The following is an 18336-nucleotide window of genomic DNA, read 5'->3' on the forward strand; positions in this document are numbered from 1 at the left end:
ATAAAAACTGAAACAAGCCTCCTCTTTGCTTTAACTCCTAGTCACCATAGTAAAAAATGAAAAACTTACCTAGTTATAATCCAAGGTAACAGATAAAGGGACTGGCCACAGCTGACAAAGCAGAATATCCCATGCCTCTTTCTCTAAGGCTATGTCTAGACTGCAGGCTTCTTTCAAAAGAGGCTCTTTCGAAAGCATCTTTCGAAAGAGCCTCTTTCGAAAGATCGCGTCTAGACTGCAGGTGGATCTTTCGAAAGAGAAATCCGCTTTTTTGAAAGAGAGCACCCAGCGAGTCTGGATGCTCTCTTTCGAAGACGGCCTCTTTACATTGAAGAACACCTTCTTTCGAAAGAGGAACTTTCGAAAGAAGGCGTTCTTCCTCGTAAATTGAGGTTTACCGCCATCGAAAGAAAAGCCGCGTTCTTTCGAAATAATTTCGAAAGAACGCGGCTTGAGTCTGGACGCAGGGGAAGTTTTTTCGGGAAAAGGCTACTTTTCCCGAAAAAACCCCAGAGTCTGGACACGGCCTAAGTGATAGCCTTCTGTCTCCCATTTTGTATATGCAATTGTGTATCACTACTTGGGGGAATAGTTGTCTGTTGCCAGTGAGGCTTATAAACATTCTTCTGAGAAACACATGTATATCCACCACCCTCTCAACAAGGTGCAGGGGTAATTGGTTGTTTGGGGAAGGGATGCCAGAACCTGTTTGAAATCTGTCAAATCCATCACACTTCCACTATAAAAATTACAAATGACTTGGTACACTCTCCAAGATGCAACTGTTTCTAACTAGTCAGTCTTGTCTTTTGCATCTGAGACATTTTATCGGATTGGAATATTTTCATACCTACAAAAGGCAGGCTTTCTAAAATTTCTGCACTATGGGAATAACAACAATATGAGCAACACCCTTATAGTGCATGATTGTTCATTTTGGGCCTTATGTATGGACAATTTAAATTAGTGGGAGTTTTCCAATGATTTTAGAATCTTCTGGATCAGGGTTCTCATGTTGAAATGTAAAGGATCAGCCACCCTTTGTTCATATGGAAACAGCTATTCTTGGGCCCATATCAGCCTATTGCAATTCTAACTATATGCCTATGTATGCACATACCACAGCTGGATGGAATACTGATTTAAAAAACTTTCTACAAAAATTAAATTTTGCAAAATTTTTCAATATTCTTCTGTTTTCTGACCAGCAGTAATACATGTGTGCGTATACACACCCACCACGTATAAAAACTACATTACAATGTTAATATTGCAGAAGTTAAACACGCAGTAGTTAGAAAATTCCAGAACTTTCATTGCCTGTTCAAAGATAACAGCTCTAACAAATTCTCCAGGGTATACATAAATTATGATTGTCATTGGCTTATAACTTGATGAAAACTCCTTGGATTTTCATAAGGAAAGTAAAACCACTGGGCTAAAGGTTATGAAATAGCGCCTGCTACTCCTTCTTCATTTGTGTTGAGTTAAGTTGCCTCTGAGTATGCCTATTGGATTGGGCCCCTCACACAGTAGGCTGAGGAGCACCTGTCTTCCCCCAGCTCTTGTAATTAGGTTCAATATAAACACCTGGATCCTTAGAGAGAGGCAGCAATGTGCTTGCTCAGAGGCAGAAACATAAGGCACCAAGTGAACTTACAGCAGCCACGGGCAACCTAGGTTAGTAAGTGGGCTACCTAAGTGGCCATCCTTCATTTCAGTGGGCTGCAAGATTGTCTTAACCAAGGGAATGTCCCAGAGGACGGTAGTTTTGCTAACGGTGCCTGCATACCTAGAACTTGCAGGATGTGCAGCTTGAACTGTGGCACCACCTTGACTGGATGCAGAGGGAGCGCATGGCTCTCACAGTCAATGTTATGTGCTCTGGCTTTACATGCGTGTCACTTTAGTATTACCAGTAGAGGAAAACTACTCAGATAGAAGCCAGCAGAAGCTGACAACCCTGTGTATGGGCAACAGTAAACAAAATGTCTCATGAGCCATACAAAGAACCCTGATGTGCTGCATGTGGCTCTCAGGCCACAGGTTGCCCACCACTAACTTACAGACATCGATAAGCACCTATAGAGTTAGGATAGTTCTAGTCTAGGGTTATAGTTTGAATAGAAGATGCAATACCAGGCCCACCAGCAGGGGGACAAAGGAGAAACTGCCCTGGGGCCTGTTGATTCAAAAGGACCCAGGACTGTGGCAGGAGCAGTGGCTAGAGCCTAGGGCTCTTTAAATCACTCTCAGAGCCCTGGGCACTGCACTCTGGGCAGCACTGAGGATTGGCTGCCCACAACCCCGGCCCTTCTGCCTGAGGACCCTCCCCTTCCAAGAGCATAGAGACACCCCCCTTTTCCCCAGGAGCCCAGCAAGGCTGTCAGTTCCCTTGTGCAATATGTATTGTACCATTAAATGCATGTGTTAGGTTCAGCAGATACGTTTTTTATTTCCTGATCTAATCATTGCTTATAAGTGCTATTCATTGATAGTATGCAGATGTCTGTTTACAATTTTAGGATTCAATTTAAAGATGTTTATATACTTCATATGGTGAACAAATGTTGCTAAAAGCCTTATTTTAACTGGATTGAAAGTAATGCAGGGGGCTAGTTGCTATTCTTTATTAATTCTACTCATTTAAGAAATCAGCAAAAATATGACTGATCTGTACCAATCCTATTACATTAGCATATCAATTCTATAAGAGCAGAAATCATTTGGATTTATTTTGTTCCTAATATACTTAAAATGCCTTCTAGTTGCCCTTAACACAGGCCTGAATTTCTTCTATGATGTCTTTAGTTTCCCTTATCAGCTTTCTGTATGTCATATTTTCTAATTTATATTGACTGCCACCTGTTCCCTCCATTTATTCAATATAGCTTTTGATTTCTAAGGCTCTCACTTTCCCACTGAGCCAGGAGGGTTTTTAGCCAAAGCTGACCTCTTTTTGACTGTGGAATCATGGCTTTTTGGTCACCTAATGAATTCATCTTAAATAATTTCCAGCTTTAATTTACATTTTTTATCTATATTTTTCGTCCTAGTCAATTTCACTTAAAATTTTCCTCAGCATTGGAAAATGAGCACTTTTGAAGCACCAAGTAAATATTTGCCCATATTGATTATAATTGGGTCATGATCACTGGTCCCAGACTACAACCAACTTTCAGTTTAGGGATTAATTCATTTTTATCTGTTCTCATAAGATCCCACTTAAGGATTATCTCCTGTTGGTTACATTGCCTTTAGTGTTAGAAAATTATCTAATTATACTGTAGTTCAAGTTATGAATAACTCTAAAATAAGTAATGGTGTCTTTTGTGTAGCAATGAACTACATCCACCCTGCTTCTTTTCTCCTGCTCTGTCCTTTCTAAGCAGGTATAATCAGTGATTTCAACATTACAATCATGCAAATCATCCCACCAGGTTTTTGTTAATGCCAATCAAATCAATTCTTATTCAGAACTGCCAGTTCCTCTTGCTTGTTATTCAGACTCTAGCACTGGGATAAAAGCAGTTAACAATATGATCTTCTCATTCTTTGCAGCATGCTAAGTTTGAGTTTTAACTGTATTTGCCTTATTAGCCCTTTCAGTGTTATACTAAATGTCCTCCTTGAACCCAAACCTTCAGCTCCACTCCAGTCAAGAGGTCACCTCCAATATTTTATACCTTCTCCTTTTTACCTCCCACAAGGTACCAGCAGGATCTCTGAAAAGAACACTTGGACTTTCCTTTTCTTCAGTTTGCTTTCAAGACCCCTGAAGTGTTCCATAATCTGTGTAGTTCTATGTGATGCTGTATCATTTGTTCCCAGGGTGTCTCAAACTGTAGAGCATAAACCCACTCAATCTTAGAGTAACATCTCATATTTCCAACTAGGGCTGTCAATTGATGTGCATTAACACCTGCGATTAATGCAAGGAAGGATTAACGCATTAATTTTTTTAACGCGTTAATCGCAGGCATTAATGCTGTGCTGCCCCTTTGAAGCATCACTCTGGCGCTTCAAAGAGGCAGCGCATTAGGAGCCGGGGATCAGCTGGAGTGCCCAGCTGATCCCTGGCTCCGTGTTATGCTGCTCTTTCTAATGTGCTGCCCCTTTTGAGCGCCGCCACAGCGCTTCAAAGGGGCAGCGCTGCACGGAGGTAGGGGTCAGTTGGGGACTCCAGCTGACCCTAGGCTCCTGTGGTGCTGCCCCGTGGAAATGCCAGCACGGTCTTTCCAAAGGACCGCTGCACTGAGCCTGGGGTCAGCTGAGGACTCCAGTTGATCCTGGGCTTCTGCAGCGCTGACCCTTGGAAACACCACTGCTGCATTTCAAAGGGGCAGCTGCACTGAGCCTGGGGTTAGCTGAGGATTCCAGCTGATCTTGGGCTTCCGCAGCACTGGCCCTTTGAAATGCAGCCACAGCGTTTCAAAGGGGCAGTGCTCGCAATTAATCACGTAATTAATCACGATTAAATTTTTTAATCACATGATTAATCACAATTAATTTTTTTAATTGCTTGACAACCCTATTTCCAACCTGTTCTTTGCTGAATTCTCTACCCATCCCTAGTTTATTGGGTGGAGCCATAATACTCTGGTTATTTTGAGGGCTATGTGAAAGGGGCATGAATTGTAGAAAGAGGAGTGTAGGATAGAAAGGAATCTCTGTGTAAAATACATGCACCCAACTCCCTAATACCAAAAACTTGCCCTACTGTGTTTGTTTCACTGTTTCTGCTTCTGAGGTTATATCTAGGGTATTGCACGTCCTGTCACTGCTAATATCTGCGTAAAGGTTCTCAGAGCTCCTTTCAACCATAGCTGCTAGGCACTTCCCAGGTAAAGTAGTTCTACAAAGTGAGGTCCCTAGTGGAGTTCCTCGAGTATTCTGCTCTTTTCCCTTTGCTGGCTAGAAAGCGCTGTTCCTCAGAGTGGCAGCTATGCATTTCAGATACTCTAACTGGATTTTAGGGGGTCCCCCATGATAGGAAGCACTGTATGCCTTGGTTACCACAGACATACTATATTAAAGTGTAGCTACTGCTCTGAGCAGTGTTTGCTGCTATTTTTGGTAGATGTTCTCAACATCACTCTACCCTTACATAATTATCGCACACAGAAAATTCCTCCCACATCTGCCTGTGCATAGGTTGGGTTGACCGTCTATGTGGTACCAATTAGATCTTATTCCTCATTTTGGATTTATTTCCTGAGAACACCATTGTTTGTTCCATGACTAGTTGGAAAGCAGAACAACTTCTTGCTAATTTAAGAAACAAAACTATAAACAAAATGGGCTAGATTCAGTACAACTCCCTTTATTTCAGTGGGGTTACACCAGCAAAGAATGGCCCAGTAGTTGTGGAAGATGCATCAGGAGCAGCAAGTATTAAAAGTAATCCAACTTTAAAGCAGGGCAATTGATTTTCTACAAAATGTTAGACAATGGCATAGCTTTATCTTGCTGTTTAATTGTTAAATAACACTATTTTCCTTCAAAGCAACTCCAGTAATGAAACTATAGTAAAAGTATATTTAAAATTCAGGGTTTTTCTCCCCTCAAAAGTACAGCAATATTTAAATAGTTTCATCCAGATGATGATCTAGGTTTTATAGATGCTAGTCAACATAGGAATCCTGTTTCTTTTTCACTTTCTTCCCATTAGCGAGAGAAAAGTTGTGCTTTATGCTTGGCAGCTCCTAAGAAAGAAAGTGGCACAGGCGGCATAGTTCAAAAGGATGCTGCTTTGTTTTGTACTCTGCCCGGTGTTCTTCTTCTGTTGACATTTATTGTGCTGAATCTTAAATAATCTCCTGGTGAATGTCTATGTCACTTCATTTATTTGTTTACAGATTTATAAAACCTCCGTTAATGATTGCTCAGGGAACTTATACATGCTGTTGCAGTACTCACGTGGCTGTACAATAAGTTCAGACTTATTCTGAGAACAAAAAACAGCCATTTCCAAAAGGGCAAATAATCTTTGTTCACAACCCCAGCTCTCTTTTGGTCACATATGTAAGCGAAGGGGGGGAAAAAGAGGAGACCAGTGCTTTGCAACATGCCATCATTGCCAGCCAATTTGGTTGGTGAGTGACAGTGAAGTATCAAGTGCCTGAATTAAGAAAGCACTGACACCAGTTCCCCTGATGTTCCTGTTTAGGATCTGTGAGCTGGAGCATTTCAACTGACCTCATTTATGTCTGCAGTACATAGGGAGAAAAGAGCGCATCTAAGCTCATTTATATTGTCCTGGTTGGCTGCACCTACACTGTTGCATCTACACCTATTATGAGGTACCTCTGAGCCTATTAACTCATCCCTCAGTCTGATTACCTGACAGCACCATGTCAGTCAAACCTGGGCTCAGCCAGGCAAAGGTCTAATTCGGTGTCCCCAAGACCAGGGATATACAGGCAGTCCCCGGGTTACGTACAAGATAGGGACTGTAGGTTTGTTCTTAAGTTGAATCTGTATGTAAGTCGGAACTGGCATCCAGATTCAGCCGCTGAATCTGGACACCAGTTCTGACTTACATACAGATTCAACTTAAGAACCCCAGGCGTCCCCAAGTCAGCTGCTGCTGAAATTGATCAGCAGCTGATTCCAGGAAGCCTGGGGCAGAGCAACTCTGCCTCGGGCTTCCTGTAGTCAGCCCCTGGTCAGTTTCAGCAGCGGCTGACTTGGGGACGCCTGGGGTAGAGCAGCTCGGGTGCTGCTGGGTTGGTCCAGTAGCGCGGCCGCTCCTCGGCGCTACTGGACCAACCCAGCAGCACCCCAGCTGCTCTGCCCCAGGCGTCCTGATTCAGCCACTGCTGAAACTGATCAGCAGCAGCTGAATCAGGACTCCTGGGGCTGAGCAGCTGGGGTGGTGCCGGGTTGGTCCAGTAGCGCCAAGGATCGGTGCTGCGGGACCAACCGGCAGCGCTCCACCTGCTCTACCACAGGCCCCCGGCTTTGCTCCACATCTCCCTGGTCTGCTGGGGGGGGGCACTAGCTGCGTCCCCCCCAGCAGACCAGGGAAACGCGGAGCAAAGCCGCGGAGGACCCGGGGCCGGACCCGCGGCCGCTTCCAGATCAGCTGGAAGCGCCGCGGGTGGGGCCGGGTCCTGCGCCGCTTTGCTCAGTGCCTCCCTGGTCTGCAGACCAGGGAGACGCTGAGCAAAGCGGCGCAGGACCCGGGCCGGACCCCCAGCGCTTCCAGCTGATCTGGAAGCGCCCCGGGTCCGGCCCCGGGTCCTGCGCCGCTTTGCTCCCCGTCTCCCTGGTCTGCTGACCAGGGAGGCGCTGAGCAAAGCGGCGCAGGTCCCGGGGCCGGACCCGCGGCGCTTCCAGCTGATCTGGAAGCGGCCGTGGGTCCGGCCCCGGGTCCTGCGCCGCTTTGCTCCCCGTCTCCCTGGTCTGCTGGCTCCCGCAGCAGACCAGGGAGACGGGGAGCAGCTTTTCTCGCCCCGGAGGAGGCCGGCGGCAGGACCAGGCGTCCCGCCGCTCGAATCCTCCGGGGCGAGAAAATCCCCGTTCGTAACTGCGGATCCGACATAAGTTGGATCCGCGTAACTCAGGGACTACCTGTACCTCCCAAACAGGGGAGCCAACAGCCATGGCAGGCTCTTGGGCAAGGTGTCAGGGGAGCCCAGCACCATACTTGTAAAAGGGATGGGGGTGGAGGCGGGGCAGCCAGCCCTGAGCACTGCCCAGCCCATGTTGCCCCCACCCCTCAAAGCTTCCCAGAGCATGTTGTGTGGTGCTCCAGCAACAATTTAAAGGGCCCGAGGTTCTGGCCACTGCCACTGGCACAGTAGCAGCATCAATAGGCAGGAGCTCAGGAGCTCTGGGGCCTTTCGAACCGCCAGGCCCCAGGGCAATTGCATCCTTTGCCCACCCCATCAGAGGGCCTGTCCCAAGATCAGCCACTCTAGGCTGTTCAACGTCACTGTCTCACTAGGATCTCCCATTGCTTGGGGGGTTCCATCAGATTGCTTCTTCTCCTGTTCAAGTCCCTGTCTTGTTCCGACCACTTTATTGATTCCTGCTGTGGCTTCTGGTCCCAATCTCTGCTCTGATCATCCACTTCTCAGTTTCTGACAGAACCCTATGCTGAGATATAGGACCACATCTTCAAGCATGAATGTTCATCTAGTCCTGGTGATAACTTTCTCTTTTCTGGGTGCTTTAAGCACATGCTAAAGTTGCATCGGGTTAATGAAGCTGCATCTTAAAATTAAGCATATGTATGAGTACTTGGCTGAAGGAATCAAGGCCTAACTGAAAAAGCTCAGAAAGAAAACCTATAGCACTACCAATTAGCCCTCTTCATGAAAACACATCAGCCCTCCATCACATGGAGAATAGACTATGTGCAATCTGATGCTTTAATAGAAAAAAAACATAATTATAACACAGTCCAATTAGTGAATAAGAATCAATGACACTTTCCATTCAATAACATTGGTAGGTTGAAGGTTGCACGCTGTATACTAAAGTAATAGAGCAATTAGTCCAAATGTTAAAGGTAGTTCCCACCAGAAAGAAATGCTGAATATTAGGGCCTTCTAATAACTGGGGCCAAATGAACAGTAATGCAGAACAAACTGCCATCTGTCATTTCTGAAACAGGAGCCAAGACTAGCACTCCAGTGAGACAAAGACCAAGAGATCAAGGCTGGTGGTTTAGCCACTACTGATTTTCATTTTTCTGCTGTAAAAGCTCCTGTTCTGCAAACAGATCAAGATTTAAATGAATTCCTTAAAAGATTTGACCCTACTGGCACCTGTCGCCCCTCTTTTTTCTATTATTTTTTTTAAATTAGCCTTTTTAGTGATTCTCATGTAGGCACAACACTGTTAGAAAATATTACATTGCTAAGAGTTGCATGGAAAGATTGAGACTTTTACCGATTTTTGCTTAATTTTGTGAAATAGCAAGTCCTTTCACCTATCTAAATGCAAAGCATCTTGATCACTGTCCTCCTCCTGAAGTAGAGCTGTTGTGATTAGAACTGGTTGATTTTTAAAAATGGACAAAAAGGGAGAGGACATTTCATTCAAAAAGCCACACAAATTCCCCTTTTGAGGGTACATTCTAGTTGCTGTGTCACACAGAGTCACAAGAAATCAAGTAAAGTGTCTGATCTAATGGCTAATTTGTCCCATAAATTCTAAAAATAGTGTAAAATTACTAATCTAGTTAATTAGGAAGGAAATTGGATTTTGTAGGTGTTTCAAAACCTCATTGCCTAGTTAATACAAAGGATTGGGACTCAGGACTCTTCTTGGGTTCTGTTTCTGTCACTGAACTGTGATCTAGATTTGAGAAAATCCCTGCATCTTTCTTTGCTGATTTTCCCTAAAGGCTTTCCAAGCATATTCTGAGCCTTTGTTTAGTGCTAGATTGCTAGATGGAAAGAGAACACCACCATTCTGCACCTAAGTACTAACAGACAGTTCCACAAATAGCTACCATTAACATCCCTCTAAACAAAGGGAATAAAGCTGTAATGTGTAGAGTCTGGATATACTTAATAGATTCGGAAATAACAAAAATGCGAGAAGAATGTGTTATGAACATCACCAGTCCGCACAGGCCCTTTAAGCCCCCAGACTACTATCACCACCTTATTTTCCTGACAATCTCATGTCAATCTGTCTTTTCTTTAGGATTTCTGTCTTATTACTTTAATATGTGATACATCACATGCTAAAAGGTAACAACTATACGTGAAATAAAAAGAAACAAATATATCAGGCTAGATTCTCCCCTGGGCTTCTGTCCTTTTGTGTTATTCTAGCGGTGCAAAGAAGTTGGAAAGCAGCCAGATCTGGCCAGCTAAAAATTCCCCTGATGTGATGGGGTTGTCAATTGTCTCAGACCCAGCATGGTTTGTTCCTGCATCACTGCCTCTAATGCCAGTAGCATGTTAGGAGTGGAAACACATAAGCGGGAAAACGGTCTGAACACGCTAAGCTCCAGCCGTTCCCAGCTCATGTATGGCCCCTGGCCTACATTTCCATCTAGCATAGGTTCAAGTAATCGTTAGCCCTATTCCAGCACAGACTGGTCTAGCTAATCATGGATTCACAGCTGGGTCTTTGATGGTGATCCTGCTCTCCTATGTTGAGCAGAAATCAGTGCAGGAGAGAATTTCTTTCTTTGAATTTAGTTTTATTCTTGAAAGACTACATATGCTATAAACTTAAAAAACAACAAATAGTCTGGTAGCTCTTTAAAGACTAACAAAACATATAGATGGTATCATGAACTTTCATGAACACAGCCCACTTCTTCAGATGACCAGAGTGTTGGATGTCCAGAAAAAAACCTGTTGGGGAACACCAACAGGTTTTTTTCTGGACATCCAACACTCTGGTCATCTGAAGAAGTGGGCTGTACCCAGGAAAGCTCATGATACCATCTACGGGTATGTCTACACTAGCTCGTTAGTTTGAGCTAGGTAGGCAAATGAGGTCAACTGGAGTTGCAAATGAAGCCCGGGATTTAAATATCCCAGGCTTTATTTGCATCTTCCCGAGCACCACCATTTTTAAATCCCCCTTAGTCCGAACTCTGTGCCCGTGGCTACATGCGGCACGGAGTAGGTAGTGGAACGAGGTGTACCGGTAGTTCGAATTAGAGATCCTAATTTGAACTACCTACTCCGTGCCACATGTAGCCATGGGCAGGGAGTTCGGACTAAGGGGGATTTTAAAATGGCAGTGCTCGGGAAGATGCAAATGAAGCCCGGGATATTTAAATCCCGGGCTTCATTTGCAACTCCGGTTGCCGTCATCTGCCTACCTAGCTCGAACTAACGAGCTTGTGTAGACATATTTTACATGTTTTGTTAGTCTTTAAAGTGCTACCAGACTATCTCTTGTTTTTTAAGTTTATCCTGTACAGACTAATTCGGCTACCAGTTGAAGCTTTTAAACTTTTAAATGTTCTTGAAAAGGGGATAAATAGTGAGATGGCAAAATTTGCAGATACTACAAAATTACTCAAAATAGTTAAGTCCAAAGCTGACTGCAAAGAGTTACAGAGGGATCTCCCAACACTAGGTAATTGGGCAACACAATAGCAGATAGAATTCAGTGTTGATAAGTGCAAAGTATTGCACATGGAAAAGTATAATCCCAACGATGCACACAAAAATGATGGTATCTAAAATAGCTGTTACTACTCAAGAAAGAGATTTTGGAATCATAGTGGATAGTTCCCTGAAAACATCTGCTCAATGTGCAGTCTAAAAACTAAAAAGCTAACAGAATATTGGGAATCATTAGGAAAGGAATAGATAAGACAGAAAATAGCATTTGCCTCTATATAAAGTCAAGATATGCCCACATCTTGATTACTGTATGCAGATCTGGTCACCCATATAAAAAAAGGTATATTTGATTTGAAAAAGGTACAGAAAGGCCACAGAAATGAGTAGGGGTAAGGAACAGGTTCCATATGAGGACAGATAACAAGACTGGGACTTCTCAGCTAGGAAAAGAAATAACTAAAGGATGGGGGGATATGTTAGAGATCTAGAAAATCACAAATGATGTGGACGCCCATCCTCACCCCTATCCCACTCCTTGGTAACCCCCTTCTGCACATTGAACCCCTCATTTTGGTTTCACCCCAGAGCCTGGGGGGTTCACGAAATCTAACCCTGGGACTCAAAAGGAGTTAATCTGGCCTACGGGAGGCCCTGAAGGTTGGTATTCCCTGCCTCCTTTCACCTCGCTCCCGCACTGTAGGGCCGGAGCGTCAGATATCTCTGTTGAGGCCCACATCAGTGAGACTTGAGGTTTTTTTTGGGGGGAGTTGCCTCTCACTTGTGTGGCCCCCAACTGATTTTTCTGTAGATCAGTTGAATTTCACAAAATTGCAGATTTCCGGGGCACAGATAACGCCTTGAGTACCACCTACCAAAGCGCCACCCTTGTGCCTGCTGCTTGTTGAAACTTGTTTCCTCTGTAGATGTGGAATCAAATGAAACTTAAAAAAAGCTGGCCAGGTCCATTTTTGCCAAATGCCAAGCACTATGGAATAAAACTGAACACTCAACTATTGGAGCAGAAATGGTGAAAGCAGAATGCAAGCTATAGTTCATTCGGCCAAGCCAGTAAGTAGTGGTTTTGTGCTTTCTATTTTTCCGTTTGGAAAAACAACTCCTGGTCATTCTGTATTTAACTTGATTAACCATGTCTATTAACTATTTTACAGGCTGAATCCAGCAGAGCTGGTCTCCTTAGCAGAATATGCCATAGTCATGGGCCCAGTGGCAAAGGCACTAACTATTTTCCAAGCAGACACGAGCGCACGAATGGGATAGTTGCTTCCTACACAATACCAGCTGGATTCAAAACTGTAAAGATTGAAGATGTCCTCCAAGTTCTGTAGGCCACTGGTAGATGCACTTCAGCGTGTTATTAAGAAGCATTTTGCTGAAATGTTCGAGGACCCGGAGTTGATCACAGCTGCCATCTTGCTGCCAAAATTTAAGACTGCTTGGACCAAGCATGATTCTGTGATTAGAAAAGGTAAGAGATAGAGTTAAAGCTGTACAGCCTGTCAGTATAGGCTCTGCCATGAAATATAGCTGCAATAGGCTGACAGAAAGTTTTCAGTTTGACTGGTTGTTTTTAGATGAGCATGTTTTTTACCTACTAGCTAATATTTATATGTTAAAAATAAAACATGAATGTTTAATTCATTTGTCACGTGTTTAGTTCTACACTGAAATGTTATGAGGGGAGCAGGTTTATCCTTGGATTGATTTAAAAGAGCCAACTAGATCTGATAGCTCTTTAGTTGGCAGCACAATTTTTCTGTAATGTTATTTATTTAGTTACATAACTAACTCTAGTTTTTATATTAGTTCTCATTAATTTATTTTCCAATATAGGTCCTGACTATCTCCGACAAAAGATGGAGCCCCTACAATAACTGGTTTTACCATAGATTTCCATAGGACATCTACTTTTTACTTCTGGATACTTGAGTACAATTAAGATGCGATACTTTTGTACTTTTACTCAAGTAGTTTTCCAGAAGGATACTTTGACTTTTACTTAGTTACATTTTTTTCAAAGTAGCAGTACCTTTACTCAAGTAACTTTTTTGGGTACCTTTTCCTCCACTGTTGATTACCAGAATATTTACTAGAACTTTTCCCCTCCAACATCCCCTCAATCTGGATTTTAATTCTAGTAATCACCAAGCAGAAACAAGGACCCTAAAATGAGACTGTTCAGCTCAGTTTTTAAAAACATAGGAGTAATATCTAGGGCTTTTTTCAATTTAGGACAGACCTTCATTAGGAACACGTAGGCTATGTCTACACTCGCGGCTTCTTGCGCAAATATGGCCGTTCTTGCGCAAGAAACCGCAGAGCGTCTACACTGCCCACCCGCTCTTGCGCAAGGAAATTTACAGTATGGCGTGGTAAGAGAGGGCTTCTTGTGCAAATGCTACGCTCTTTTTTAACAGATGTAAGCCCTCTTGCGCAGGAGCTCTTGCGCAAGAGGGCAGTGTGGACACTCGGCAGGGATTTCTTGCGCAAGAAAGCCCTATGGCTAAAATGGCCGTCAGAGCTTTCTTGTGCAAGAGAGCGTTCACACTGCCATGGGAGCTCTTGCGTAAAAGCACAGCATGCACATGGCAGTGTGGATGTTTTCTCGTGCAAGACTTCTTGTGCAAGATGTTCTTGTGCAAGAAGCCACGAGTGTAGACATATCCCCATTGTCTTATTCCTACCCCCTTTAGCTTTTGCTTGGATTTGGCATCACTACCCTCTGTTTAGTGAGTGCAGTTAAAATAAGCCCTTAAGTAGGGCTTGTTAAATACAGTGCTGCTGCCCTTTAGTCATGCAAGTTAACATTTAATTACCCCTTACATTCAAGTCCAAGTGAATTTTAACCCAAAGTGGCTAAAACTGACCACTTTGGCAAATCAAAGCAAAGCAAATCCATCTGCTGATCACCTAGGCAAAGTATGTTTATCTATGAAAATATGCTCCTGAGACCTTCAGTTCATCAATGGATGGCAGAGGAAATTTCATGAAGACCATGACTTACATAAAAGCAAAACAAATTAAATTGTATTACAGTGTGAGTAAAATCTCCTATATTACAGTCAAATCAGACAAAAAATCCTAACACTATAATTACATAAAAGCATCATGTGGAGGTGTGAATACATGTACTATATACACTAGTGTTCAGCTCACTGCTTTCTTTCTGACCATTTTTTTTCATGCATGTCCACAGCAAATGCAATAGTGTTTTAGTTTCTCTCTCATCTCCACTTTCTACTTAAGCTTTCATTCATGAGAGTATCCAACATCTATGGAAAATTAGTACAGTCTGCTGAAATATTAAATCAAGCACAACTATTTTTGTTTAAATAGATTTCATAGTTGCTCCATAAATAGATGTGCAAGATCTTTGTTCCAAATTTTATCTGAGATATAGCCACAGTTTAACTGGACATATGGTAAATATTGGGTTGTAATAAATCTACAATGTAATTTTGTGTGTATTCAAATGATATATATGTAGTCTCCAAGAGTTAATGTGTAAAATAATTTCACAATTTATCGACTGTATGACAATGAAATATTTGACACATATTCTACTCTGATTCATACCTGTGTCAATCCAGAGTCATGGGGTTCAGTGGAGTGACAGCAGATTTACACTCACAGCAGAATTTGTGCTTGTTTACTGAGAATAATGGATTGCCCAAAGCACTCCAGCTGTACTGATGTATTTGAAAATGATGTATACAATTAAATTGGCTGCAGTTATACAGTTTCCTCTGGAACCAGAGCAATTAAATATACTTTACAAATAGGATCTTTGTAACAGAGTTGTATACACTCATTTTCAGTATCTTAGGGTATGTCTACACAGCAAAGTTATTTCAAAATAACAGCTGTTATTTCGAAAAACTTTCCTAGCATCTACACAGCCAATTAAATCTACACAGAAATTAAATTGAAATATCAGAGCTGTTATTTCGAAATTGGTAAACCTTATTCCCCAAGGAATAGCACCAATTTCAAAATTGCTATTTCGAAATAAGTGCTGTGTAAATGCTTATTTCAAAATAGGGGGCCTCCAGCCCTTCCCAGGGTGCCCTGGTGGCCACTCTGGGCACAACCAGGAAAACTCCTCTCCCTCCCCACTCCCCAGAGCCCTTAAAGGGGTAGAGTCTGGCCACAGTGCCTGTGCTAGCTCCAGGCCTGCCAGCCCAGAGCCAGCAGTCACTGCCCCTGACCCAGTGGCCCCAAAACATGAGCCAGCAAGCCACCGGCAGCCAGCCCTCCACCGCTCCCCAGGAGCAGTCCCCCAGCTCTCAGGAGCCTGCAGGGGCCGGAAAAAGTGGGTGCCTTCCTGGTCCAGGGCAGAGATCATGGACCTTATTCAGGTTTGGGGGGAATCCTCCAATGTCCATAATCTCTGCATTAAATGGAGGAATGCGGCTGTCTATGGCAGGATAGCTGCCAGCCTGGCCAGCAAAGGCCACATCCGCACCCAGGAGCAGGTGTGGATGAAAATAAAGGAGCTTCGGCAGGCATATGCCAGAGCCACAGGGGGCAGCTCCCAACCAGAGGCAAACCCACACACCTGCCCCTATTCTGATGCCCTGGACCGCATCCCCCCACACTACATACACCACAGGGGCATGGTGTGGTCTCGAGGCAGCTTTCATTCCCGGGGATAGCAGGACATTCCGAACATGGCCTCTATGCAAGCACATGGGCTCTGATGGTGCAGCGAATGATCATCCTCACCTTGCAGAGTGGGGCTGGGCTTCACCCACTGTGTCCCCAGGGATAACTGACCACTTCTCTTGTTTCTCCATAGCCGCACCAGCTGTGCGTGCAGGGAGCACCACCCTGCCCGGGACATGCTCCCGTACCCGAGGGCTCCGCAGGACCACCCGTGCAGTGGAGGGGTACCAACAGCAGCACCTGGGGGCACTGCGAGCCCTGCACTGCACTCTCCAGCCCTGGGTGCAAGAAGACCTGAAGCTCCGGTGAGAGCAGCTTGCCCAGGGCTGTGCCATTTGCCAGCACCCGCTAACCCTGCTGCAGAGCATGCTGCCTCCTGCCGCTCCTGCGCCTGCTGCCTCCCCAGCTACTGCTCCTCCTCCCACTCCTTCTCCCCCTCACGCTTCTCCCTCTACCTCCTCCACACCTTCCATTCCCCCAGGGAGGCCGAGGCCCCTGTATCCACGGTGCTGGGAGACAGTTGGCCCAGCGAGACCCCCAACCCTGAGCTTCCCCTCTCCCTTCTTCCCCTTGCTTCCTCCTTCCAGCTCCCTCCTCCCAGGTTTCCCCCTCCCACCCTCTCTCTCCCTTCTCCTGCCTCCTTTCCCCAGTCTCACCAGAGTTTCATTCCTTCCCCAAACCCATTTTGTAAATAAAGAGAGTTTGTATTTATTAAAATATGTGTATTTTATTTTACACCAGGAAGGGGGTTAGAGAGAGGTACGTGGAAGGACGTGAGGGAGGAATGAGGCACAAGCCCCCAGTGGGGCAGACCAGGGAGGTTGTTAGTGATCCTCAGGGTGGAAGATCTCCCTCAGGGCCTCCTGGATACTGACAGGCCCCTGATGGACCTCCCGAATGGCAGCCTGCAGTAAGTGCAGCCAGACTCGCAGCAACGCATCCAAGAGAAGCACCAGAGTGCCCAGGAGCAGCTCTAGCTCCATGTTGCAGAGTGCTGTGATGTCCCGAGTGAGGGCAATCAGAGCACGCCAAGACAAAAATGCTTTGCTGTCCCTCATTGAGGTAGACAAGCAAGCAGGGAAACCTGAGAACTGGCTGTCCGAGGGGAGGGGCCGGGGGGGGTGCTGACCTCAGTTAGCCTCAGCCAGCAGCCCCACACAGTACGTCCTGACCTGGTGCCCTGCCAGAACTGGTTTCGTCCAGTCTTAAATGTGATTCAGAGTCCACTCAGTGTGGACGCGCGCTATTTTGAAATAGCAAAATTTTATTTCAAAATGCATTTTGTGTGTAGACGCGTTATTTTGAAATATTTTATTTTGAATTAACTATTTCAAAATTAGATATTTTGAAATAACGCTGCAGTGTAGACATACCCATAGTTGATAATATTTTACAAAGATTTCCAGGGACAATTCTGGAAATAAGGCAAGAGTTTGAAGGCAGGTAGGCTATGTCCACCAAAAGACCTGCTGACGTGAATTTTAAATAAGTATCTTAATTCAGGATTTAAAAAGTTTAGATAAGGATCCAGACGTGTGGAATGTCCAGCAGGAGAGTAGCAGGATTGTTCTTATGTGTAAAGAAATCTAGGAAACTAGGGACTTGAAGCGGGACACTAGAGCCTTGAGCATTCCATACTCAGTCAAATAAAGCACTTAATCAGGTGCCTGACCTTAAATATGTGAGTAACTCCATTGGCTCCGATGGTACTACTTATGGGCAAAGTTAGGCACCAGCTTGATTGCTTTGCCGGATTAAATCCAAATCTTGGGTGGGTTTCAGGGATGAAGAGTAACAGGTAGATGTTTCGCATCAATATTAAAATGGAGAACAGCACAAAGCTGTCAATTTCTGCTGTTCTTGCTACCATTTTTTCTGATGCCTCAGAGAGCCCACACAAATTGTAAGCACTGCCTCTCATAGAATCATAGAATACTAAGTCTGGAAGGGACCTTGAGAGGTCATCAACTACAGTCCCCTGCCCTCATGGCAGGACCAAATATTGTCTAGACCATCCCTGATAGACATTTATCTAACCTACTCTTAAATATCTCCACAGATGGTGAATCCATAACCTCCCTGGGCAATTTATTCCAGTGTTTAACCACCCTGACAGTTAGGAACTTTTTCCTAATGTCCAACCTAAACCTCCCTTGCTGCAGTTCAAGCCCATTGCTTCTTGTTCTATCCTCAGAGGCCAAGATGAACAAGTTTTCTCCCTCCTCCTTTTGACACCCTTTTAGATACCTGAAAATGGCTATCATGTCCCCTCTGTCTTCTCTTTTCTGAACTAAACAAACCCGATTCTTTCAGCCTTCCTTTATAGGTCATGTTCTCTAGACCTTTAACCATTCTTGTTGCTCTTCTCTGTACCCTCTCCAATTTCTCCACATCTTTCTTGAAATGCGGTGCCCAGAACTGGACACAATACTCCAACTGAGGCCTAACCAGCGCAGAGTAGAGCGGAAGAATGACTTCTCGTGTCTTGCTCACAACACACCTGTTAATGCATCCCAGAATCATGTTTGCTTTTTTTGCAACAGCATCACACTGCTGACTCATATTCAACTTGTGGTCCACTATAACCCCTAGATCCCTTTCT

At 44.5% G+C, this 18336-nt stretch overlaps 1 long non-coding RNA gene across 1 annotated transcript in view; it reads left to right on the forward strand.

The window, feature by feature from the left end:
- Positions 1–16397, forward strand: part of LOC112546224 (uncharacterized) — a 31952-nt gene extending 15555 nt beyond the window's left edge. Inside the window, exons 3-5 of the long non-coding RNA XR_003089870.2 lie at positions 11975–12119; positions 12221–12537; positions 15868–16397. This is a non-coding gene — a long non-coding RNA (uncharacterized LOC112546224). The remainder of the gene's footprint in view (positions 1–11974; positions 12120–12220; positions 12538–15867) is intronic.
- Positions 16398–18336: the final 1939 nt, after the last annotated feature.

The sequence above is a fragment of the Pelodiscus sinensis genome, chromosome 7 (genome assembly GCF_049634645.1).
Source record: "Pelodiscus sinensis isolate JC-2024 chromosome 7, ASM4963464v1, whole genome shotgun sequence".
In the NCBI taxonomy this organism is placed as follows: Eukaryota; Metazoa; Chordata; order Testudines; family Trionychidae; genus Pelodiscus; species Pelodiscus sinensis.